The sequence below is a fragment of the Vanessa tameamea genome, chromosome 20, assembly GCF_037043105.1.
Source record: "Vanessa tameamea isolate UH-Manoa-2023 chromosome 20, ilVanTame1 primary haplotype, whole genome shotgun sequence".
Classification (NCBI taxonomy): Eukaryota; Metazoa; Arthropoda; class Insecta; order Lepidoptera; family Nymphalidae; genus Vanessa; species Vanessa tameamea.
In genome coordinates, this window is record NC_087328.1 from 1,352,039 (window position 1) to 1,377,204 (window position 25,166).

The following is a 25,166-nucleotide window of genomic DNA, read 5'->3' on the forward strand; positions in this document are numbered from 1 at the left end:
TAAGAAAAATTAACCATTCCTTACATCACCAATGCACCACCAATCTTGGGAACTAAAATGATATGTGTCTGGCTCACTCACCCTTCAAACCGAAATAACAATAATGAGTACCTACTGCTTCTTGGCCGTAAAATATCTGATGAGTGAGTGGTACCTACCCAGACGAGCTTGCACAAAGTCTATTCTTTATAATTTTATTATGTCATATTGGTTGTTGAAATGGCAAAAAAAGAGGAGCCTCCTGATGATAAGTGGTTACCACTCCTCATGACCATTGTTACAAAAGTCTCCCACAATGAAGTATATGTTTATATATACTTATAAAATATATAAAATTTAATCCCCAAAAAATGTAAGTAATCCATAACGCCCTCAACTTCGTCCGAGTGAAATAAAAAAATTATTTACTTCCCGATCGCAGCGTAACCTACCGGGTCCCGTCCAGGAACTTACTCAAATAAATAAAAATAATACCATCGAAATCATTTATGGTATTTGTAGTAAACACATTTGCTTTGAAACCTCTGAATTTATTTACTCTGGAGCTCCACATCCTGAACAGTTCCTAGCATCAATTAAATACAGGTACTATTTACTTTCCATTTATTATATCACTAAATACATACGTAGAGCTGACACATAGACAATCAAAATTATAATAAAGGACAATTTAACTACAAGCCAGTGTACTTAAAGGCACAAGGGACATAACATCTCAGTTCCCACGGTTGGTGGCGCAAATGTTATGGAAGAAATTAATAAAATTTAATACACCGCCACTATCTATAGAAAACCATGATTACTTACCATCAGGTGGCCCATTTGCAAGCCGACCTACCAATGCCATAAAAAAACTAAATCAATAAATTAAAAATGAATAACACTTGTTATACGAGCCAGAAATATAAATACCTTACAAAAACTGACAAAAGATCAAATTTTAATAATATTGATAGAATATTATATAAATATTTTTTAAGCTCCGCCACAACTATTGAGCCGCGCAATAAGGTGCTTGCCCTGTCAGCTGTTAGCATGCGCCTCGCGTAACATTACGCGGAACTGTGCTCATCTCTGTTCCGTATAATTGTTTACAAAGAATGACAAAGGAAAACATTTTAAGGCACCGATTTTTACAATCAATATGTTTATAATTGACAGTTGGTCTTGTGGCCCGATTATAAGGCGGCAGATTCCAGTATCTTGAGTTCAAACTCTAGATCAGAATAATAAAAAAGTGCTAAATACTTGGTATGGCACCACCAGATACATCGATGCTGAATATTTGTATAGTTGCGTTATATTTTTTGAAAATTAAAACATTAAAATTAGGTTGTTCAACGAAAATTACAAAACTAGCTTTGTTAACAAAATATCTACACCGGGGTAAGCACGTGTCTGTGTTTATCCCGGTGTTTAAATTTTTACAAAATTATTTTTTAAGCCTCATGCAAGCAAATTTGTAAAATATTGTCCAAAATAATATTCAAAAAACTAAATATTATGTATTTACAATTATATATAAATCTTAATTCCAAGCTTCTTTATCCTCGACATAATCTCGTAAACAATATTCCGCCATATTTATTCAACGATTTTTTGACATTGACATTTTAAATTATCTGTGCGATTTGATTATAGAAACGACAACTTGAAAGGCTGTATTGACTGGTGACTGCGACGTCGGAAACTTGGTATTATAAGTTCTTCTTCACTGATCTTCGTATATGTAACAAAGGTTATATAAAAAAATACGCAAAAGATATTCTACTTTGATAATAATTTGTATACAAACATGATATTTTTTCCTAGACTAACCATTTTCCAAAGAACAATCTTCAAAAATATCTCTCTTTATAAAGGTTAAGCAAGCTCTTGCTTCCCCATCTGAAGTACTCCCCAATATACCATTCTGAATAATTTATTTTCTTATACGCTAAAACAAAAAAAAAAGGATTTCACGGCTTAATACAAATTTTCACCAAGCCCATTTAAAACAGCTTACATAACCTTATGGAAAATAGTTACATATTTGATTACTTTTAAGATGTTTGTATTGGGTATGTTATATGACATAAAACGGTACGAGGATATGGCATCCAAGTTACAGAGCTATAATACCGAAGATAGCTTAATAAAAAACGTTTTACTATAATCGATAAAGGAAACACACGGGGTCGAAATTTTACATAAGGCTGACCAGAACATATCAGAACCAGAACATATCTATCTATTCTAATAAGAATACTGAATGCAATCTACATCAAAAAGATAATTTCTTACTTTAAAAAATTAAAAAAATAAAACACGTCTGTTTGGAATTATTGCATAGATTATTTTGTAGCTAGTGTCACTCAGGACGATGTAAGGATTCTAACGATACCCCATACATCGAAACCTATTCAGGTATTTAAAATTTATATATAAATAAAACAACTCATATATATATATGAACCCTGAAAAAAATACACTCCTCGTTTGGGCAGTCGTGTAATTAAATAACATGCTTAAGAGCTTGAAGTTGGTTTATTTGTAACACACAAGTCATAACTTATTCTACCGTTAAACAGCAAAACACAGTATTGCTGTATTCCTGTTTTAAGGGTGAATGAACCAGTATCACTACAGACACAAGGGACATAACATCTTCGATCCCAAGGTTGCTGGTGCATTGATAAATATAAGGAATTATTAACATTTTATACGTAACCAGTAACTAAAAGCGGTCGTGATCACTAATTCGTAATTTGAAATTATTTTTGTTGAGTATATATACATATTTTTTTATGTAACGTATAAATTGTATGCGTTTGTGGTTCATTTTGCGTTTTAATAGTTTAAAAAAATGTTTTTTTAGATTATAAATAAATTAACGGATACTAGGTACATAACGTTATATTCTTCGTTCGAATGTTAAAACATTGCTGTAAAAATATCTACTACCTAAAATATATTTTTTCGATTATTTGAAATTATTTCTTTAGGCGCGTTATGAAAAATTGATGAGATGGATTTTTTATGATGCGCGCACAGGGTGACATATAATTTACGAAGAAGTATAACTACTCACGCGCGGACATAAGTACATGCAACAAATATACAATTTTTAAAGGACTTAATCCTAATTTATTAAAAAAATCCAAAATAATATATATTTTATTTAAAAAATTAATGGTCGCGCCCTCAGGTCTGCATTTTCGTACTCATGTCACTAGATGATTTTTAAGATAATTTTTCACAGACCCTGAAATACCTGTCCAAAAATGTCTACCAGCTCTTGGTCTAGAAAAACAGAATCCTGTTTAACTTCATCCGTTAAATATTGTTTATAAGTAAGACCGTATGTTATTACATAGTGGAAAATGTATATTCAATTTAATTTTACTCTATATGCAAATTCTAACCACTTTTTCGTGGTCTAAAATATACCGTAAAATAAATTAGGAGTAAGTAAAACAATGAGCTTACCTCTGACCAAACTATTTTGGGAAACGAAGCATGTTTTCTCAGATAAACAGTATTTAACATAAATATATGTATATAAGAAATTTTTTTCCAATACGTAACTGAAGGTTAAAATTAGAGTCGAACACGTTCATTATAGAAACGTTGCATACAGAAAAAAAAAAAAAATTTCAACCATGTCAACCAAAGAATTTAGAAGATGACACGATTGGCATTTGTTTATTTATTCGCCACCAACCTTGGTAACTTAGACGTTGAGTACCTTGTGCTTGTAGTTACACTGGCTTAGACACCCTTCGAACCGGAACACAAAAATACTGAGTATTGCTGTGTGGCGGTAGAACACGTTATTTCCGAGTTATTTTAAAACGTTATTTCGGGTATTTAGTTTTATATAATGCTAAGTCTAGCTTATATTTTAAAGTCAAACAAATATCATGAGATACAATTGAATTAAGGGTATTTCAGATCTAATTCAGAACATCGAAGCATTAGTCCTAAGAAATCAGGACGCTTGGTTACCCAGGAAGTGTATGTCACGTATTTGCAATTGTATCTGATGGCCTCGAGGCGTACATGGTATTGTATTGCCGATTTTAATTCTGTCATGTACAACCATAATACTATTTTAATTGATAATGTAATTAATTACAAAGCCTACAAAATAAACAACTGGCAGAAGGCACATTAATATTAGTTCCCAAAGTTGGTATCGCATTGGCGATGTAAAGAATGGTTAATATTTTTTACAGCGGCAATGTCTAAGACTACCAATTACAATCAGGTAGGCTATTTGTCCGTCCGCCTACCTATATCATAAAGAGATAAATAAACAGCCATTAAATGTTCAACTGCTGGGCTAAGACCTCTATCTTTTTGAGGAGAAGGTTTTGAGCTTACTTCATCAAGCTGCTTCAACGCAAGCTGTCAGATACATTTGTGGAAGATTTAATCCGACATTTGCAGGTTTTCCTTCACCGCAAAGCACAAGATGAATTATAAATAAAGAGTTTCTCGCTCGAGTTTCCATCCGTAATCTTCGGACCAATGGATATAGCTCAAGCTTAACTCAGTTCGATTAAACTTTTTTCCTTTTTATGAATTTTAATACTACTCGTAAGGTTTCGGCCTGTAATTCTTAAATTATACAAAGTTATAAGGAAAGTATGATAGTACTATGGCGTACGATTCTCTTTCCAAGAGAACTAGCGACATTTGACCAGATCTATTGGTATCTTTATGATCAATTTTTGAACGCTAATCAACATGTTAGATTAGTTTTTACGTCGTATAATACGATGTTAGTGAAACCTCATGGTAAGTGGTCACCACTGACCATAAAAATCGGCGCTGTTAAAAAGTATTAACCATTTCCTTTTACCGCCGTGTTAGCTATTTATTAGCTCGAAATATATATATATATAGTAACCTCCTTTATACCATTTGTTAAAAAACCTACACGGTCACATCAAGAAATCTTTTCTCCGATGAATAGATTGATGTTAAATTATAATGCCATCTATAAAACACCAAAAAAACATTGGCGCTATTAATAGTAAATAAACTAAAAAAATTATGTAATTTATTAAATTTTTAATTAATATATGTAATTTACGATTAAATGCTATAGTTTCAATTTTTTTTTATTAACGTCAAATTTTTTTTTTTTATTTTTTTTTTTAACATTTAATTATGATTGTGTTTTGAAATTATATTAGTAAATTGCGCATATTTTAAATTTGACTTTATAATTTTAATTTGTTGATTGATCGTTAATTTGATAGATTTTAACTAATTGCTTATTCATTAATTGATTAGTTAATAGATTTTATAATATCAATGGTATTTATGGTCTATTTTTAAAATTATGATTATGATTAACATATAACTAAACAGAACTTAGCATTTAACATTTCTTAAACAGTAATGCTTTTTATGGTAATATTGATACGACGGCGTGTCTATGAAAAGTGTCTTTTTACTGACACCTAGCGGAGCACCGTATCTGTGGTAGCGAGGCGGCCATTTTGATTAGGGAATGTCACCACGGCGCCATGATGGCGGTAATTTGCAGCATTTTATTTAATTATTAGAATATTGATTCAATATATTTGTTAATAAAATACTGAAATATTGTAATACGTTGTTTTGGTAAAGGATACGTTTTATTAATAGCTTACATGTTCCATAATACCTATGATGAATTTAGTTGGAGGCCATGTTGCGCCTTTAAATAATAAAGTTTTTAATAAGTAAAGCTGAGTCAATACAGCTCACTATTTAAGCCTGTCTCTTCACTATGGTTAAAAAATAAAGAAAATTAAAATTCAACATATATGGTAACTTGTAAGAACTAGCGCATTTGTTACTTAGAAATTACATGTATGATTTTTTGTTTGATGTTAAACTGGTCATCAAGCATCGATCCATCGTTTATGTTCCATCCGTTCCCATAACTAGCATTAACTATAAAACATGGGGTTAAACTAAGGTTGTCAATTGACTTTCCTTGTGGCTAAATAAAGTAAACAGTCTAATGATTATATATATCTATTAATAAATAAACCAGTATACAGAATATTTATTTATTACTTGTTTTTTTTATATAAATATTATAGTCCTGAAGTTAAATATCCACATTCACAAAAATCTCCCATTCTCATTCCATGCGCAACTCTCTTTTGATTTTTTGATAATCGTTTTGCGCGGGAAAACATCTTGTATTATTTTTTTTAAAGCCATACGAATGACGTTCTGAAATCGATTACACTTTTATGAAATCGGATACAATAACAGAATATGAGTTTATTAAATATATAATTATAGAATAAATGTAACTACATAAATAAGTATTTCTAACACTATTTACCAATATATATATTCTATTCTATACTATCTAGCAGATTTTATTTTACGATTTTATTGGTTGATCATTTAAACTTTGTTATTTCTTATTTTTTTCTCATTTAATTAGGTATATTATACTAGATTCCTAACCTACGAAATTACTTATTCGAACGGATAGTTGTTAATAATTCGACCGGACCGTTGTTGCACCGACAGAAAGTTCGGTAGAATTAGAGTTACCAAAAAAAATAATATTTTTTATCTACATCAGATGGCGAACGATCACCACGATCCACAGGCATTAAAACTTTTAGCAGAACTTGTAGGACGTTATTACTTTACGTATATGTACGTATTGTCTGTTTATAGTAACATATAATTATTTGTGATGATCGTTTGAATGATAAAAAAGTTGACGTACTTCAGCACCATCTTGCGGCGAATTATAAATGCAAAGTTCATCAACACATCAATGAAAAAATATTACGTTCATGGTGATCGGCAAACAGTGTTGAAGTTTATTAATCTCTGAGATACATACAAACATACACGTATATATAAAATCCTGTGTCAATGCACTGTCAGTCACGGGGCTAAAGACGTCCTCTTGTGCATGTAATAGGTCACTCACCCTTCAAACCAGAACGTCTATACATAGTTAAGTTTATGGATTGAATAAATAATGTGTAGGTGGGATCCAGGCGGGCTTGTTTAGCTGGACCATCCACTAGGGGTGCTAAGATAATTCACGCACAATCCAGGCGAAGAATTAATAACCTTTTACATGACAACATTTTAATTTTAATGGTTTTTTTTGTTGATATCGGTAGGTGGACGAGCAAATGGGCCACTTGATGGTAAGGGGTCACCACCGCCCATAGACTATGGCGTTGTAAGAAATATTAACCATTCCTTACATCACCAATGTGCCACCAACCTTGGGAACTAAGATGTTACGTCCCTTGCGCCTGTAGTTACACTGGCTCACTCACCCTTCAAACCGGAACACAACAATACTGAGTACTCCTATTTGGCGGTAGAATATCCAATGAGTGGGTGGTACCTACCCAGACGGTGATTTTTATTTTTTATTACGACCACGACGAATTCGTGTGGTCCGAAATAAAAGATATTTATTCACTAATATTATTATAAGACCTACTAATTTGACTGAACTTATCTCCTCTCTTGAATAACTTCTTAACCACTAAAGGTCGCCTGTAAGAGATCGCTATAAACGATAAGAACCCCACAGGGGTTGGGTGAAATTTGCGGTGAAAAGTCTTTTGACGTGCCTTGGGCTTAGAACGGCATGACGCTATAACAAGAAAAATATTTTAAGCTAATCAATGAAACTCTGTTTTCATTTATTATTTTTCTTTAATTATAAATTCTCTCAATGAAAACCCGTGATTCATTTTTCTGTTGATCTTTTGTCATAATATACATTATGTGAAAAAACGAAGGCGTCACGGGACACCTGGTTGGAACGAAGTTGCTTACGCGAGATATTATTTATTAAGTAATAGACTTCATGAAATAAAATTGTTATTAAAAATCCTGTTTAAATAAAATCGCTTTAAACGACAAACATGACCAAGCAAGGGATTGAAAACGCTTGTTCATTACGTATCGAGTTCTGCCTGTGTTTCTGTACTGTAAGCCAAGTTGTCGTATCTCCAGGATTTGAGAATATAAAACACACACCCCACATGGAGTACTGCTATCACCTCTGGGCGGGTGCTCTCCAGTATCAGCTTCTTCCATTTGACCGTATACAACGCAAGGCGGCTCGAATTATCGACGATCAAGTCCTTCCGACCTGCTTGATCCTTTGACTTTGCGTAGAGATGTTGGATCTCTCTGCATCTTCTACCGCATTTTTCAGGGGGAATGGAATCACTATAATAATAATTACGAATACGTAGTATAATAATTTTAATAAATAATTAAAATATTTTACCATCTCTTGCATAAAAAAGCCGTGTTAAAGGACTTGGTTCCAAAAAATGAAAACACCAGAAAAGTTTTGGAAAAAATATTTTCTCTATTTTCTTGATATAACATTTAAACATCATGACAACCCTGGGAAACAAATCGTACCACTTTTTATCAGCACTGCCGTAGCATCCCGATGTTGCCATTATGTGATGATAATATACAAAACGGGTTTTACGTCTTAATTAAAAAAAAAACAATATAAAAAACTTATATTGCAGTCCTGTCGTTTATACACAGTTTATATTTTTAAAAAATGTAATAGATATAGTATTCTACTTCTTCGGCGTAATAAAAATTGTTTTTTATTTTATGCAAATAATAATTAATCACAATAAAATAATATATGTATATATGAATAATAAAATTATTATTATTATTGTGACAAATGTAAATTCCTTTTTTTATCAGTACCGAAACAATCACACAAATTTAAACGTTCACAATTTAAAAACAAAGTCGCTTCACGCCCTCTGCACACATAGATCTTTTAAAAAACGCACCGGATTTTAATACGGTCTTCATCAATAAACAGAGTGATTCAAGAGAAAGCTTTATATGTACATAACATTCATATTATAGCAGAAAAAAGCCAGGAACATCAAATTTCTTGATTTTTTTCACTCTTCAAAGGGAGAGGATTCCATAGCCCAGCAGTGTGACATTTACATGCTGTTTTGGTATTCGTCAATAGTTTTGGTTTTCAATAGGCTGTCAAACAGAGGAGATAAGGTACTAAACTGTGTGTCTATTCATATATAGATAAAGTGAAAAAGAAAGAATCAGAAATCATTCTATTCGTGCATTTCATTATTCAAACATAATCAAATTCAAAATAAAAATATTCTTCAAAGTAGGCTCATAAAAGCAGTTTTGAATCGTCTTGTTAAAGTGTTGAATGAAATGTAAAGCTACCATCGGTAGGAAAGTAGATTTTACCTAGAAAAACCAACAAGAAACTCAGTATGTGTTTACGACATCACATTAGAAACTTGTAAAATTATCAGTTTTTCTTTTCTGTAATGTTCATATATTATATACAAAAACCTTACGCTCGAATCACTCTATCTATTAAAAAAAAACCGCATCAAAATCCGTTGCGTAATTTAAAAGATCTAAGCACACAAAGGACAGACAGCGGTGAGCGACTTTGTTTTATACTATGTAATGATGATCTAGTGTTCGGTGGTGAAGGTAAATGGATGATCTGCCATGTATACCATCGTCCAAACCCTCTCCCCAAAAAGGATAGGAGGCGTTAGTCCAGAAGTGGGCTATTCACGGACGTTATACTTTTTTTAAATATTTTACTTTTAAATTAAAATATGTTGAATCTTCTAATTTACGCATAACTCCGACTAAAATATTATAATAGAACAATTCTTAAAACTCTACAAAAGTTTTAAGAATTGTTCTATTATAATATTTTAGTTGGAGTTATGAGTTGTCATTAAATTTCATTATAATCATAAATTATGTTTCATAAGCACATATTTCGTGTACGCGTTATTCGGGTTTCTCGGTAATTTATGAATGAATATTTGGTTACAATAGACTTTGCATATATACGGTAAATAGCAGGCAATATGAACACAAATTATGTATAATTGTATCATACAATCTAACGCTATTAGCTTTGCTTTACGGTATACCATTATACATCATATCGTATTGTTATATAAATTATATTATGTACTATGTACGGGACATAAAGCTCATAACTAATACTATTTAAGATAGAATTTTAAATGTGTTTAAATTTGTTATTAATGAGTTTCTTTAGACTTATATATATGAGTACCAAACGAGGATATGTTAAATTTATTAGTAGTTTTTTTATAATATAAACTGGTGGTATGATCACCATCGTATTGGCGCTGTACGAAATATTTACCATTCCATACATCGCCAATACGCTACGAAACTTGGTAATTAAAATGTTATGTATTTTGGGCATGTTACACTGGCTCACTCACCCTTCAAACAGGATTACACCAATACTACATATTGTTTTTTGACGGTATTATATTATCTGATGAATGACAAGAGCATATTTTGCTTGTTGTAATTGGTGTTGTAGACAAATAAAAGCCAAGTTCAAAATATAATAAGTCGTTTACACTTTACAACACACACAGATACACGTGAAATGAAAGAGAGACACAAACACACATGAAGAGCTAGTCAAAGACGCACAAATATGAAAGTTTCACATAACCCTGTTCCCCCTCAGGATACAAGTATCTTTCGAACTTGGCAGAGTTTTACGGTTGGCCGCCTGCCTAACGCTAACCGCCTTGAGAATACGCTTGCTGGAAGGTTGGTTACTGGTTAACAAAGTTGGTTGAGGCTCAGCATATGCTGGATAGTACGCGCTTCACAAAAGTCTCTTATATCCGTTTAATATATTCAATAAACGAATAACTTCACTTACGGACGGTAGAATTGTTAACGAGACGTTGTTTAAAAGCATCCCTATATTAAACGTTTAAATTTAGAAGTCGCGTGCGTGTGACGTAGTTGAACGTCTTCAATAGTTCGATATTCCGAATTCAAAAACGATCGGTTATATAAATATAGACAACGGAAATTAGTCGGCTTTAATCTTCTCTACCGAAACCAAAATGAATTATAATCATGAATTATAAATAGCACTTTAATTCATTTGGAGCCGAGACTGACAATGACGTCTAAATATTTATATTTGTATTTCGACTCCGATGGGATCATGGGATCATTTCTTTAATTGTTTTGAACAAACTTAATGATGAACTTGGTGGTAGAATTAGGCACCGCACACACATCTTATATTATACGTATGTTTGTGGAGCACTGTTGATACAAGACATGTTATTTTTTTTTTTACAAGAACAATATGTATGCGATGACCACAAGTCAGAGTGTACTAAAATTAAAAATAAAGTATGTAAGAAATTTGAAAATTCCTCGACTCATAACGTTCATTGAATCAAAAAAATTAATATAACTATGTTATTTATCGTCAAAGATCAAAATTATACGAAAGAAAATATATAATTTATATTAATATATACAATACAAGTATTTTATTAATTATAATTAAACGCAACTGACAAATACGATTTCTGACAAAAAAATATTTAAAAAAAAATAAAACATTTTTTTCTCTTCACATGACTTCAGATAAGTAGACTAATTCGAAGATTTTTAAAAGAAATATAATAATCAAAATAGTAGCTGAAATGCGTAAAACTTATTTAGATAGAGGCATTGAGCTTTTTCGATTGTTAAACACTCTGATGATTCGCTTATAAGTTTTGAGAAACAGACCAAAATTAACAATATTAATGTTCACGATAATTCACTGGACTATTAGCCTGGACTATAACCACTAAAAATATAAGTTAATAAACCACATAGATATTTTATATACACTTGAAAATTTCTGAAATTAGAACCCCGTTTTATATAAAGTTCTCGACGGATCTAACTTGTCAAATGAGCGATGGAGTAATGAGAAAAGTTTTTTGATCAACCGCGCGTAATCATAACTTTGATCGGAGAGTTATTGAGTTATACCATATTGTGAGTGTCAATTAAATGTACTTACACGACTGGGGAATTGTTAGTAATGCGTTTGTGGGAATGTAGCTAAACTATACTGTACTGATAATGTAATGAGCTGAGATTGGCCAGTGGCTAGGACGCGTGTATTTTAACCGATTGCGGGTTCAAACCCCCCAGGCAAACACCATTGAATTTCCATGTTCTTAATTTGTTTTTATAATTCATCTCGTGCTCGATGGTGAAGGAAAACATTGTACCCACCTGGAAACCTGCACGTGTCTAATTTCAAAGAAACTCTGTCACATTTGTATCCACCACCCCGTATTGAAGCAGCAAGGTGGTGCTACGCTGCACACTGGTCTTAATCTTTTATGTTGTTTTTTTTTTATATTTTTGTCATAAAAATATTTACTTATAACTAATACTGTGACAATATCAAACTATGAGATATCTTTATCATTTTTAGTTACTCATACGAATGCGCTATGATCCTATATTGTCAAAATTCGTTCAATAAAATCAGAACCAAAATATTCAAGTAGGCTTTTAGCACTTACTGCAAAGCATTAGCCGAGTGAGGTCAAGGAACTGTCTTACCGTTGCTGAAGTGCTGAGTGTTATCATTCTTATTTTGTGTGTTAACCTAATAGTGTAATAAAGTGAAAATAAATATTAACTAAGTGTTCTGTGTATTATTTCCACGATTGCCCACTGTACGCCCACACGATGAACAATAATAGTAACAATAGATCTCATTCCCTCCGACATATACAGGTTTATTGGTAATTCGACGTATTCCCGTTAGGAGGTGATAGGGGTGATTATTTGCAATAATTTTAACCCCCGTATGCATGATGCAAAAGTGAACCGTTTTTTAGTTATCACGTTTTTTAGATTTTTTCAAAATAAGTCAAAATTGCAATTTAATTTTTTTTTTTTTTATGTGACGCATTATTTAAAATCTGTTTTTTCTTCTGATTTATAAAAACGAATAAACACTGGTTATTTTTCAATATTAAAACAATAATTATCGGTCCAAATTTAAAAATGCGAAACGGAATTAATTTATTATTATTTCAATTTTTTTTATCCACAAAAATGCCTTAAAAACAAAAAAAAATCGTTATGAAACTTGTCCTGCAGATTATTTTAAAAACATAACTGTTTTATCAGCTCTCCAAAAATGTATAACAACTAGGATCTTATTTCAAAACAACCGAAATAAAATTACCACAAAAGACGCTGGTAGAAATTTGTATTTACAAAAATAGATTTTAATTGAGATTAAAAAAATTAAATAAATTTTTGAAATTGCATTTTTGACTTCTTTTGAAAAAATGTAAAAAACGTGATAACTCAAAAATGGTTCACTTTTGCGTGAATGCATATGGGGGTTAAAATTATCGCAAATAATCACCTCCTAACGGAAATACGTCGAATTACCAATAACCCTGTATATCCTGTCTCAAAGTCAACAAGTATTAGGTCCACACTTTCATGTCATCTATATAATCTTGTATTGAATGAAATTCTTTATTTATTAGAGTTTATTTAACAAATTATTTGAATTTATGAATCGGCAAAGTTAAAAATATCTGCGGAATTTTATCATAGAAAAGAATACCTTGCCCCAAGAAGGGTTTATTGACTTTGCAGAGTAATTGAGTTCGAAAAAGTGGAGCTTGGCCTTATAAGCTTATACTTACGTCTCGTGTGCATACAACGTTTATCACTGATTCTATCATAGTGATCAATGTTACTGTGAATATACATACATTGTTGTAAATATATTGTAATCCTACTGTGAGTATTCCTACTTTGTTAGAAACATCTGGAAAGAAGTATCTAGTTTCAAAATTATAAAAAGACCGAACAGCACTCTTTTGTAAAATAATAACAGATTCAATATCTGCTTTTATTTGATATTATTTTGTACTAATAATAAATCAAACTAAGTGTTATCTTAAATGCTTCTACTATTAATCCAGTATTAATTTAATTATCGTGAAATTTTCCGACATTAATATTGTAATTTTGTCACCGCTAACCACAAAAAGTAATTAACTACCTATATCTTGTAAAATGTATAAAATATGGAGCACTTGTATTTAGCTACTATTGAAAATAATTTATAATTATTTATTTTTGAACTATCTTTAATTGACAATAAAAAAAAAACCATGATGGTAATATCCATAGCAGCTTACGCAGTCCATATTAAAGCAGCCAGGTGCTTTACGTGCTTCCTAACTTCGATTTTTATAGGCCCTTAGCTTGAACCCTGAACTGTAAACCTGTAAACTGTGTTGGAAACTTTAAAAAAACTAAATAAAAAAAAACCTATAAATAAACTCATATATGTACCTTCTATCCTCTTTTATTATCTAGATATAACAAACACATACTTGTTTCATATTAAATATAGTATGTAGAATTCTATATTACATATGAAGTACCAGGGAACCATAAAGTAGTTGCGAGTTTCATAGCCAGTTGTTTATCTCGTTCACGTAGTGAAGATGTAACGCCGCGCTATTAAATACAAGTGTTTATCGAATTGCTTTGCTACGACTAGAATTCATTTTGAATTGTGATAAAAAATACTAGTTCTGCACGTGAATTCGTTTGCATATTTCATTGTTTATTAATATACATTACTCGAAGATTGTTAGGTGTGCAAATTTAGGTGTTAAAGGAAAAGAAATAAAATCTATTAATTTATTGTGTATATTTTTATTGTGTAATTAGAATTTCCTATACATAAATATACATACGGACAGAAATAATAAAATAAATAACTAGGTAATATGATGTATATATAATTATATTGTACTAATTAGCTAATTTTTTTATATACAGAAAAAAAATACATACATAAAACACTTTCATTTGATTTCACAACATAGCAGGAATTGAGCATTTAACATAGCTTGTGTCGTGATTAATATTTTACGAAGAAAACGACCAAACGAACCACCAACTGATAAGTGGTCACCTGTGTCCAAACACACTTGCAAAACAATATACACCAGTACTTACTACGTCATTGAACTCATATTGTATATTAAAAAGTTATATCTCTTGTAACTATAATTACACTGGCACACTTAACATACAGATAGGATCACAGCTATAAGAATTAATCCTATTTAGCGGTAGGATATTTGATCAGTGTGTAATTTTTACCCACCAATCCGCATTGGAGCAGTGTGGTGGGGTAAGTTTAAAAATTCTCCACAAAAATAAGATGAGGCTTTAGCAGCAATGAGACATTTAACCTAACTTGATTGTATGCTTAGGCAAAGCCAGTTTGTATTGCTACCTAAAAGTATTGCCTTATAAACACATAATTTTAAAATAGAAAAGCATAAAATTAATTCGCTGAAATCTTATCTTTTGGCCGAATGTTTCAAACAATATAATTAGTAATTTAGTTTTGTGGTCATAACGGATAATATTCAGTTCCCAAAATAGTCGTAACTGACGTTAAGTATGTGAAAACATTGAGTGACTTATAACATTGAAAATAGCGTCGTTTTTAAATTAATGAAAATACTTTTATGACTTTTAATAAACGGTTCATAATATAAAATAAAACTAAGAACAGTTCATACTGAACGAATTAATATTTCATTAGCTTCATAACTATTTTTAAATTCATATCACTCGCTCGCTATGTATCGGCAACGCTATTTGGTAATAACATTTACATTAACAGCCTCTAAATTTCCCACTGCTGGGCTGAGGTCTCCTCTCCCTGTAAGGAGAAGGTTTAGATGCTGCTTCAATGCGGGTTGGTGGAATACACATGTGGTATAATTTCGTTGAAATTAGACACATGTAGGTTTCTTCACGATGTTTTCCTTCACCGCGCGCACGAGATTAATTATAAACACAAACTATGCACATGAAAATTCCGTAGTGCTTGCCTGGTTTTGAACCGGTTCAAACCCGAAATCATTGGTTAAGATGCACGTGTCAGAAGTAAGAAATAAATAAATAATTAGACAATTACAAACAAGGCTTACACTATGTATTGTATGTTTTAATCAATTCTGTAATAATAATAATTTAATTTAAGTTATTTTTTAATTGTATGATAACATTGATATTAAATAAGTGGCTACTTTGACTTTTCTGTTCATTATTGTGAGTCACGTGATTTGTAGTGAGGCTTATATAAGTGATAGAAGCTCGGTACATACGACTTTTACTTTTTACTTTGTTCCAGGACCAGCAAATTGCTGCTAACATTTAAGGTACGATATAATTTTGTGATATAGTAGAATTGTTATAGCTTGTTAAATTATTGATGAATATTTGCAATTATCAATATACAAATTTAGTATAATTGTATTTAACTAACATGACTGTATTTTTGTATATTGAAAAAAAGTAACTACTGAGTTTCTTGCCGGTTCTTCTTGGTAGAATCTACATTCCGAACCGGTGGTAGCTTTACTTTAAAAAGTTTGTTAAATGACGATTCAAAAGTGCTTGTAAAAGCCTACTTGAATAAAGTATATTTTGATTTTGATTAAACTAATTGGTTTTATTGTAATTATTAATTGATACAATACCAGAGGCGATAGAAGGCATCTACATTTGATAATAACTTTAAATCCTAATTATATTTAGACAATTTATTTTGTTGAAGTATTTTGCCGAGTTATTTTCTTCCCATTAATAAAGAAATAGTTGCAATACCGACGACGCGACTGACAAGTGTACCATTGTCAATGACCACATACCAAGTTCTTAGGCTCATTTGCACGGCCGCGTGACTATATAATTAAAAAAAAACAATTATTATAGTTTTATCTTTTAATTTCTATTATATATTACCCATAAAATATATCTATAAGTACACATTTATAATCATGATAGTATATTAAAAGGATGTGTATTTAAAACAATTGCAATGCAAGATGCACGTACGTAGTCCACGCCCGAAATATTCACCCGTATGTTTACATAAAAGCAGTAGGAATTGGCGGAACTGCGAACGTTAGATGCCTACACTGCTCTACATAACGCCAGCATTAATGAGAATTTGCCTTAACTATCATACTATGTAGGGTGACCATAATATGGTGCAGTTGCATACACATATATTTATCATTATAACCTATGACTTTGATGTGTATGTTCTGTCTAATATAAGCCTTTATTTGTTTTGCAGATGGCTATTAGCTGATTTATGAAATAATAATAAACTATTATATTATATGAAAACTTCTAAGTAATTAAACAATGAACGAAGAATTAAATTATTCAAATAATACCCTTTTATAAAATATAAAACCCTTTTATGGGTTGCACTTTATTTGGGGTATAAATAAATTAACAGTGTATTCGATTGTATTCAAGTGGAAATGACCATTTTAACCTAAAACTCCCTAGAAATGCTTTAGCGGATTGATCAGTTCCCACTACCATACAAAATCTTAGTTGGCTCATACGCTCTCAAAAATATTTAAATCCGTATTTTAAATAATAATAGATGTCAATCTCCGTCACGGCAGCATGCGAAAGCGATCCCGTGGCGCCCCTGAAAAGACGGAGATATTTCAGCTGGTTTTGTAGTGGGAATTCCAGTGTACTAAGGTGCACTAAGTGTAAAGTGGTCAGCGGCGAGTCTCCATATAAAAAAAGCACGTGTGGAAAAGCTTAATGCGGTTTTCCAGCGAGATAAAAAAATCAACCAAATACGCAGGACATATTCACTCTCATAATCCGTTGGGAGACACGACTGGAAAGAATACTGGCGCATTATAAACGGCTTTACCTGCTTTCTGAAGCGCAGGAGTGTTCACATCCAACGTCAGATAGAAATAAATATCATTAAAATAATATAGTTGCATAGTGGGAATCATTTTGCATATTTGTCATGTAAATACGTAATCAATTAATTACTTAATAATTATATAAATGACGTGTTAATTACAAAGACTGCAATTATACCAGTATATTATTTACTTTTTAATTTCCTTAACTGTAATTTATCTTAAAGAAAAAATGTTTTAATAATATATCATATTTTAATAAGCGACAATAACATACAGGCATGCGGTCTCGGATTCTAAAATATTTCAAAAAGGCGTCCACGACTCAAACAAAAAATAATAAATTCTACTTACTCCCAAACCTCAAAGTTACAGGAATATACATATTATTATTTATTTGATGTAACAGGTAGGCGGTCAAGCAAATAGACCACCTGATGGTAAGTGGTCACCACCGCCTATAGACATTTGCGCTGTAAGAAATAATAACCATTCCTTACATTACACCAATGCACCACCAACCTTGGAGCTAAGATGTTATGTCCCTTGTATTTAGCCTGTATTTAGAACGGCCCACTCACCTTTCAAACCAGAACACTAGCAGCAATACTAACTTATATATATTGCTGTTTAGCGGTAGAATATTTACTGCCAAGTATGGTATATATGGTTTTTATACAATAAAAGTCTTTTAGTTTTTTATTAATTATAATTGAACGACACTGCGTAAGGTAGACATTCGCAATAGGATACCTTCAATTACTGAAACGAATTTATTAAATAAAAATTGCCTCAAATAGTGATTTTTTCGCAAGTGTTTTCATGTTTCACACTTGATTGACGGAAAAAGTTGTTTCGACTATTTTGATGTTTTTACTATTCATTAAATATATTTTTGGAAAGGACAGAATTGATCTCCCTTAAACTATCTTCGCAGCAGTATGCAAACTATTTGGATTCTATGATCTAACAAGTTGCGGTTAATAAAATTATCTGGTGGCCCATTTATAGGCCTGCAGATATTGAAACCCTAGATACAAACTCGGCTTCGGCTAGAATAACTAGAATAACTATTATGTATGAAAAAACTTTATTTAAAAATGACTGTCAAATGTCACCATGAAAAAGGCATATTAGAAGGCTGTCAAATAGAGGTCAGGTTTTGCAAGCCAATCTTATCTTAATCGACGATGCAAAGAGTGCCAAAAGTAATCTTACGTCCCATAAATATATTTTTGTCGGGAGAGGAGATCACAGGGCCACTTCACGCAACTGGACGCTCGTTGCACTTAAGACGGGGCCGCCTATGGCTTGGGAAGATAATATAGTGCACAAGTGAGTTCACAAGCACAGGCTGACTGGCTCTATTCTCTCACTTTTATAAAACAAATTCTGTCTCAGCAGTTTCGTCGGAAAGGGTTCAGTTTCAGTTCCAAACTTCGAGTTGCTAAGAAAATTTATCTTCAGAAAAATCCAATTATTTATCAACAGTACCTCGTAATCTGCAGTCTAATAAATACTGAGAATTGACTCCATATTTCAAATATCATATCCACTCTACAATAAACTAGAATAACTAAAACCTCATATCTACTGAGCATTGCACTGTTTCACTAAAACATACACGCACGTACAAGGTATGTGCATTTAAACGATGATCACTAATAATTTAATTTTATAACATTTGCTTTTACGTGTAAGTGAACGTTACGTGATTTTTTCGATTTAAAAAAAAACTGCAAATTTTGTATGAACGAATGTATTAAGATGTATCTTCAGATATATCTCAAGAATACCTTTTTTTTTTTTTCAACCAAATTCAAATTCACGGCAGCGTCTGTTATAAATTTACTATATTAGTTTACTAAAACCAAAACTGCAATTATATTTATTTGACTATCCGAAGTATTTCAAGCCGCGTTTTGAAATACCTGTGTCTAAATATCAAATATACATACATATTTGGATTACGGCACACTTCTTATTAGTTTGAATATGGAATTACAAAACTGTACCACGAAACCTTTTATTTTTCCGGATTAAACAGTATCCTGTGGATCATTCCAAGGAAACTTGATATAGGAAAATTGACGCGCAAAAACAATTTTTCGACGATATCTCCTTTCCGATAAATTTTACGATAAAAAAGAAATTTCGTAATTCCTACAATTTACGTTCAAAATTTTATTTTTTAAAATGAAAAGTTGTCGTGAACTAGTGCCACAAAATGCTGTAAAAGACATTACATACATTTTAGTAAAAGAACTAATTTCAACACATCCATGTGGTTGAGTAAAAGGGAAATTTATTTTGATTGGAGAGCTTATGCTTTTGGTAGTTTTATATATAGGTGGTTATCACCTATAATTTTAAGGAGATTTTGTCAAAAACTGTAATGTATGTGGGGACAGAATTTTTTTGTAAGTGATTGAGATGTATGAGAGAGGAAATTTGTAATTATAAATGGCAGAATACGGTTAAAAGAGTACGAGTGTAAAGATTAAAAATAAAAGTCATTCCAGAATTATCTTTTTTGACGTATTCGCCACCACTAACGTACTACAAAACCATATTAAGCAAGTGCGAAACGCTTGAGATTCTTTAAACGTTCTCTTATCCAAAAATTTCGAAAATAAAATATAAATTAAATATGCATTCGTTTTTTAAATTTGTTTGAAAATTGAGTTCTTTTATATTCTTCAGAACATTGTATGGGGTAATTCTCTTGAAACGAACTCGTTACTTATTGAGTTGCAGCTTATGCCCAGCGAAGCGAGGGCGTAACGTGTAATATAGTATAATACTATCACGACTATCGATCTCTGACTCTGAACGTACCCAGTTACAGTGAACTATATATTTTATCATAAGGACAGCATGTAAATGTCCTAATGCTGGTTTTGGGCCTTATTCCCTTTTAAGAAGAAAGTTTGGATGCAACATTTCAAAGAAGATTGGTACATACAAATGTGGTAGAATTTTATCTGATACGTGTAGGCTTTCTCAAGATGTTTTCTAACGTCAAAAAAGATATGTTAATAAACATAAATTAAGTTCATAAGCTGTGTTCGCACTCGTACAGAAACGGTCAAAACCAGCAACCTCAAAAAACCAGCAACGTTCGTCTCAAACAAATATTTATCACAAGCCCATGCTTTTTTCCAATGCGTCACTTTAAACATCTTATTTGTAACAATTTTTCGAATCTTAGTAACTTTTTTTATGTCATATAGAACAGTGGACAGGCAAATGGGCTGCCTGGTTATACGTGATCACAACTACCCACATAGATGCCGTTAGAAATTTTATATACGATGGATATTTACATCGCCAATCTGCGACCAACCTCAGGGAGTGAGATGTTTTGTCTCTTGGGCCTGTAGTTATATTGGCTCATTCGCCCTTCAGACGTAAACACGATTATGCTGAGTGTTGCAGCTTGTCGGTGGAATATGCATGTATATTACCTAAAAGTAGAGGCATGCACAAAGAACAAATTATTGTTTAACATTAATGTCTAGTCTTAATCAATAACTGTTTGTAGTGAATAAAATCGCAAGACTATTACTAAGTTACATGGAATATATACATAAATGTTTATTTAGTTAGTTTAAGTCGTCCTGCCATTGAACTATATGGTAGACAAGGTAAGCATGTTATACACTAACACTGTTTTGGGAACAATCTATATGGGGAGTGGTGACCACTTACCATCAGGTGGCCTATTTGCCCGACCGCCTAATAATCGTTTTTCGCTTTTAAAATTTCTGCCACAGCTAGTATCAGAATACTTGGCGTTGATGTTTCAAACCTCGTTCAGTTCCGCGGTCAATTGGAAGGTACAGTCAAATTTGCATCAAAAAAAGCTTGGTGTGCTCAGCAAGGCAAGACGGTAGTTCACGTCGGCCTATTGCCTAAAACTATACAAGTCGCAAATTCAGTCTCACATGGAGTACTGTTCTCATCTTTGGTCGGGTGCTCTCTAGTATCAGCTTCTTCCTGTTGACCGTATTCAACGCATAGTGGTTCTGCATCGTTTACTATATTTTTCCGAGAAATGGTATGGATTAATCCCGGCTGCTGAATTTCACCTTCCATCAGGGGAGCATGTCCTGCTCGTTTTCCACTAATATCATAAAAAATAAATCGCATAATAAAAAATCTTATATCTTTATTTTACTTCCGAATAAAAGTCCCAATAACTATTTCGCCGATATTCAAAATGCTATTCTTTCTTGAATCCATAATGTATCACAGTTTGTTCAAGAAATCGACCATTTACATTGTGTCAATTCAATGTCAAAATTGTTTATATATTTTGCTCCTCGTTCCATTGAAATGGAAATAAACGTAGCATCGGAACGCGGTAGATTTATTCCGGCAACAGCAGAAGTGAAACTATTTGATATTCTGTTAATACTAAGCAAATACTAATAACAATTAATCATAGTCGCAACATTAGTTACACTTAAAATTACACTTAAAATACGGCTCTAATTAAACGTCGTTCGAGGTAAATACTGTATTGAATCTTTAGCTTTGAGATTACAGTATCACCCAAAAACGATTTTGAAGAACGCATGTTTTGTGGTCTACAGCTACCCCGGAGTAATATATATGTTACTGTAAAAGCTCGAACTACGGTAAATCTTAAGATTTTCCAGTAAAACCTAAGATTTACTGACTATGCATGGTAAATGTCCATAAAACTTTGGGATTCAAACTTTTACCATCATTCACTTGGTAAATCTTAGGATTTAAATGTTAGTTTAGATTAGGTTGGAATGGTAAAAGTCCGAAAAAGTCGTCTTTATAATAAATACTTACATTTACCAACTCATTTCGGTAAACTGGAAAATCTTAAAATTTACCTTAGTTCGAGGTTTTACAGTAACATATATAATGCTAATAAAATGGGTATATACTCTATAATAAATAATATATCATTATACTAATATCATAAATACTCTCTCTGTAGCTCTGTTTGATATGCTTAAATTGCTGAACAGATTTAAACCAAATTTCGTGTGGAGATAGTTTGAGTCCCGGGGACACAAGTTACTTTTTTTAATTCACCCCTCGAGAGAGTAAAATTGGGTTACGGTTTGTGTACCATCGGGATATATTTATGAATTTCGCGCGGGTAAAGGCGCTTTAAGCCAAGGTTCAGCTTGTTATTATATTATATGTAAATCTATATATATCACGAAATCTCAGAAACTATAGCACCTACAAAGTTGAAATTTGGCAGATAGGTTCCTTATCGGGTTTAGACATCCGCTAAGAACATATTTTACGAAATTATATCCCTAAGGAGATAAAACGGGGGTTGAAAGTTTGTGTTTCATAAATTTCGCGCTGGTAAACCCGCAGGTTGTGCTAGTCTAATATATACTATGAAAATAAACAATATGGTAATTCAAGCAGTATCAATATCAGTTGGCGAACTTTCCTATTCATCGTCGCCGGACTTGTAACGCATTTTCAATGTACTCGTACAATTTTCAGTGCCTGAATGGCTAGTATCATTGTTGTTATTCAAAAATTTCTTTGAAATATAAATATTATGATCTATCTCGCACGTACAAAGGAACGGTAAGGTTATATCATTGGTAAGATGTCTTGAAGATTTCAGTCTACCAAACATGGAAAATCTTTTCCCGCCAGGGTTAAGCCAGCTGAACCTCCTGGTTATTCACGACTGATCGTTACGCCATTATTAATATAAAAATACATTATACTCTCACAATAATATCCACCCTCGAGCTCGATTCTCTAAATGCATAATGAATTTGCTTCATTAAACAAAAGTAGGCAAAAAAAAAACGTTACAAAAATAGTGAATAAACGCGATTTAATAAAGGACACGCCTCATTAACCGGCGTTACGTTCAAATGACGTAAACCTTTATTATGCAAACGTAAAATTGCTAATGAGCGCCCTCTCTCGTCTATTGAATTGTAGCGGTAAAATGCCGCTGGCTGTATTAGTGCAATTTAATTGTATTTATGGTAATATTATGTTGAGCTAGATCAGTAGATAGAATGTATGGCTTGTGATTAAATGTAGCTGGTACAAATCTGGACTAGTTGAAATTTTTTGTTGATATGGTTCGAAATTCATGTAGTTAAGTTAAAAAATATTTGTTTGAATTAGTTTTAAGACTTACATGCAATATAAAATCTGTTTTTTTAGTGATGTTTATTTTCACATAGTGTATAACTTTCACTTTTTTTATGTTATAGATGGCAAACGAGCAATGGGCTCATATGATGGAAAGTGACTACTACCGCCCATGGACATCTGCAAAAGCGGGGACTTGCGGTGCGTTGCCGGCCTTTAAGGAAGGAGTACGCTCTTTTCTTGAAGGTCCACTTATTGATGCTCTACACAATCTTATTTATATTATAAAAGTAGCTGTTGCCAGTCGTTTTATAAACACGAGAAGTAAAAACTAATCCATAATAATACTCCGATTATGACGCGCATAAACAATAACCCCTGATGCAAAATATCCAATTCTATAATAAAATCCCACCGATATACATTCAGCAAGTAATATATACATTTGAAGATTTTATTTTAACTAACACAGGTTTATACAGATGATAAAAAACGTGCAGTTCGCATACGTTAGCCCAGCTGTACATAGTTGGCATATGTCAAAAAGATAACCTAGTTTTTTAATCTGCTCTTGACGGTGAATTTACAATACAAAAAAGATACCACATCATCTTCTCTGTGTGGTAGATCGATTTAATTAAATACTTTTATGAATAATTCAAAGGTGCCTTTCAAAGCTGCATATTAAATTTGTTATGTAGTTATATTTATGAATTTAGTTTTCTATTTACTATTTATTTTTGGTATTTATCTTAAGAATTGTTAACTTGACGGCCTAACCGCAACACCGTCACAACTCAAATGCTATTTAAGTTTTTAATATTTTACCGTAGCACATCTTAGATGCCCAAGAGCCATGCCTCTGCACAAAGTGCTCAAGTCATTGTGCGGTCGGAAGCCAAATAAGATCTTATTACAGATAGTCGGTTCAACGGTAATCGATCTGCGACAGATAATAGTCTTTGTTATGATCGCTATCGTGCTGATAGTCCACTGGCGTATAGCGATGCGTAATGCAATATAAAAGGGGCCTAAGAGCCAGTCCCCACCAAGACGGACCGTCTGTTTTAACGGAGGACGTGACTGAACGATTTCACACGCACCGGTCGGCTTCGATCAGTTTGCGTTCAGTCTTCGTAGAAGATGTACGACGACGATATCCTAGAGCGATGATAGTATTTCAAAATAAGGAGAAGGAGACGTTATCGAAGAAATTGGATCCACGTTCTTCTTACAGATGATAAAAAAGCGTGGTGTTAATACTTGTTGACTTCCAGGCAGGATATATTACATACATATATAATTATATTTAACTAACATGACTGTATTTTTAAATGTTAAAGAGTAACAACTGAGTTTCTTGCCGGTTCTTCGTGATAGAATCTACATACATTCCGAACC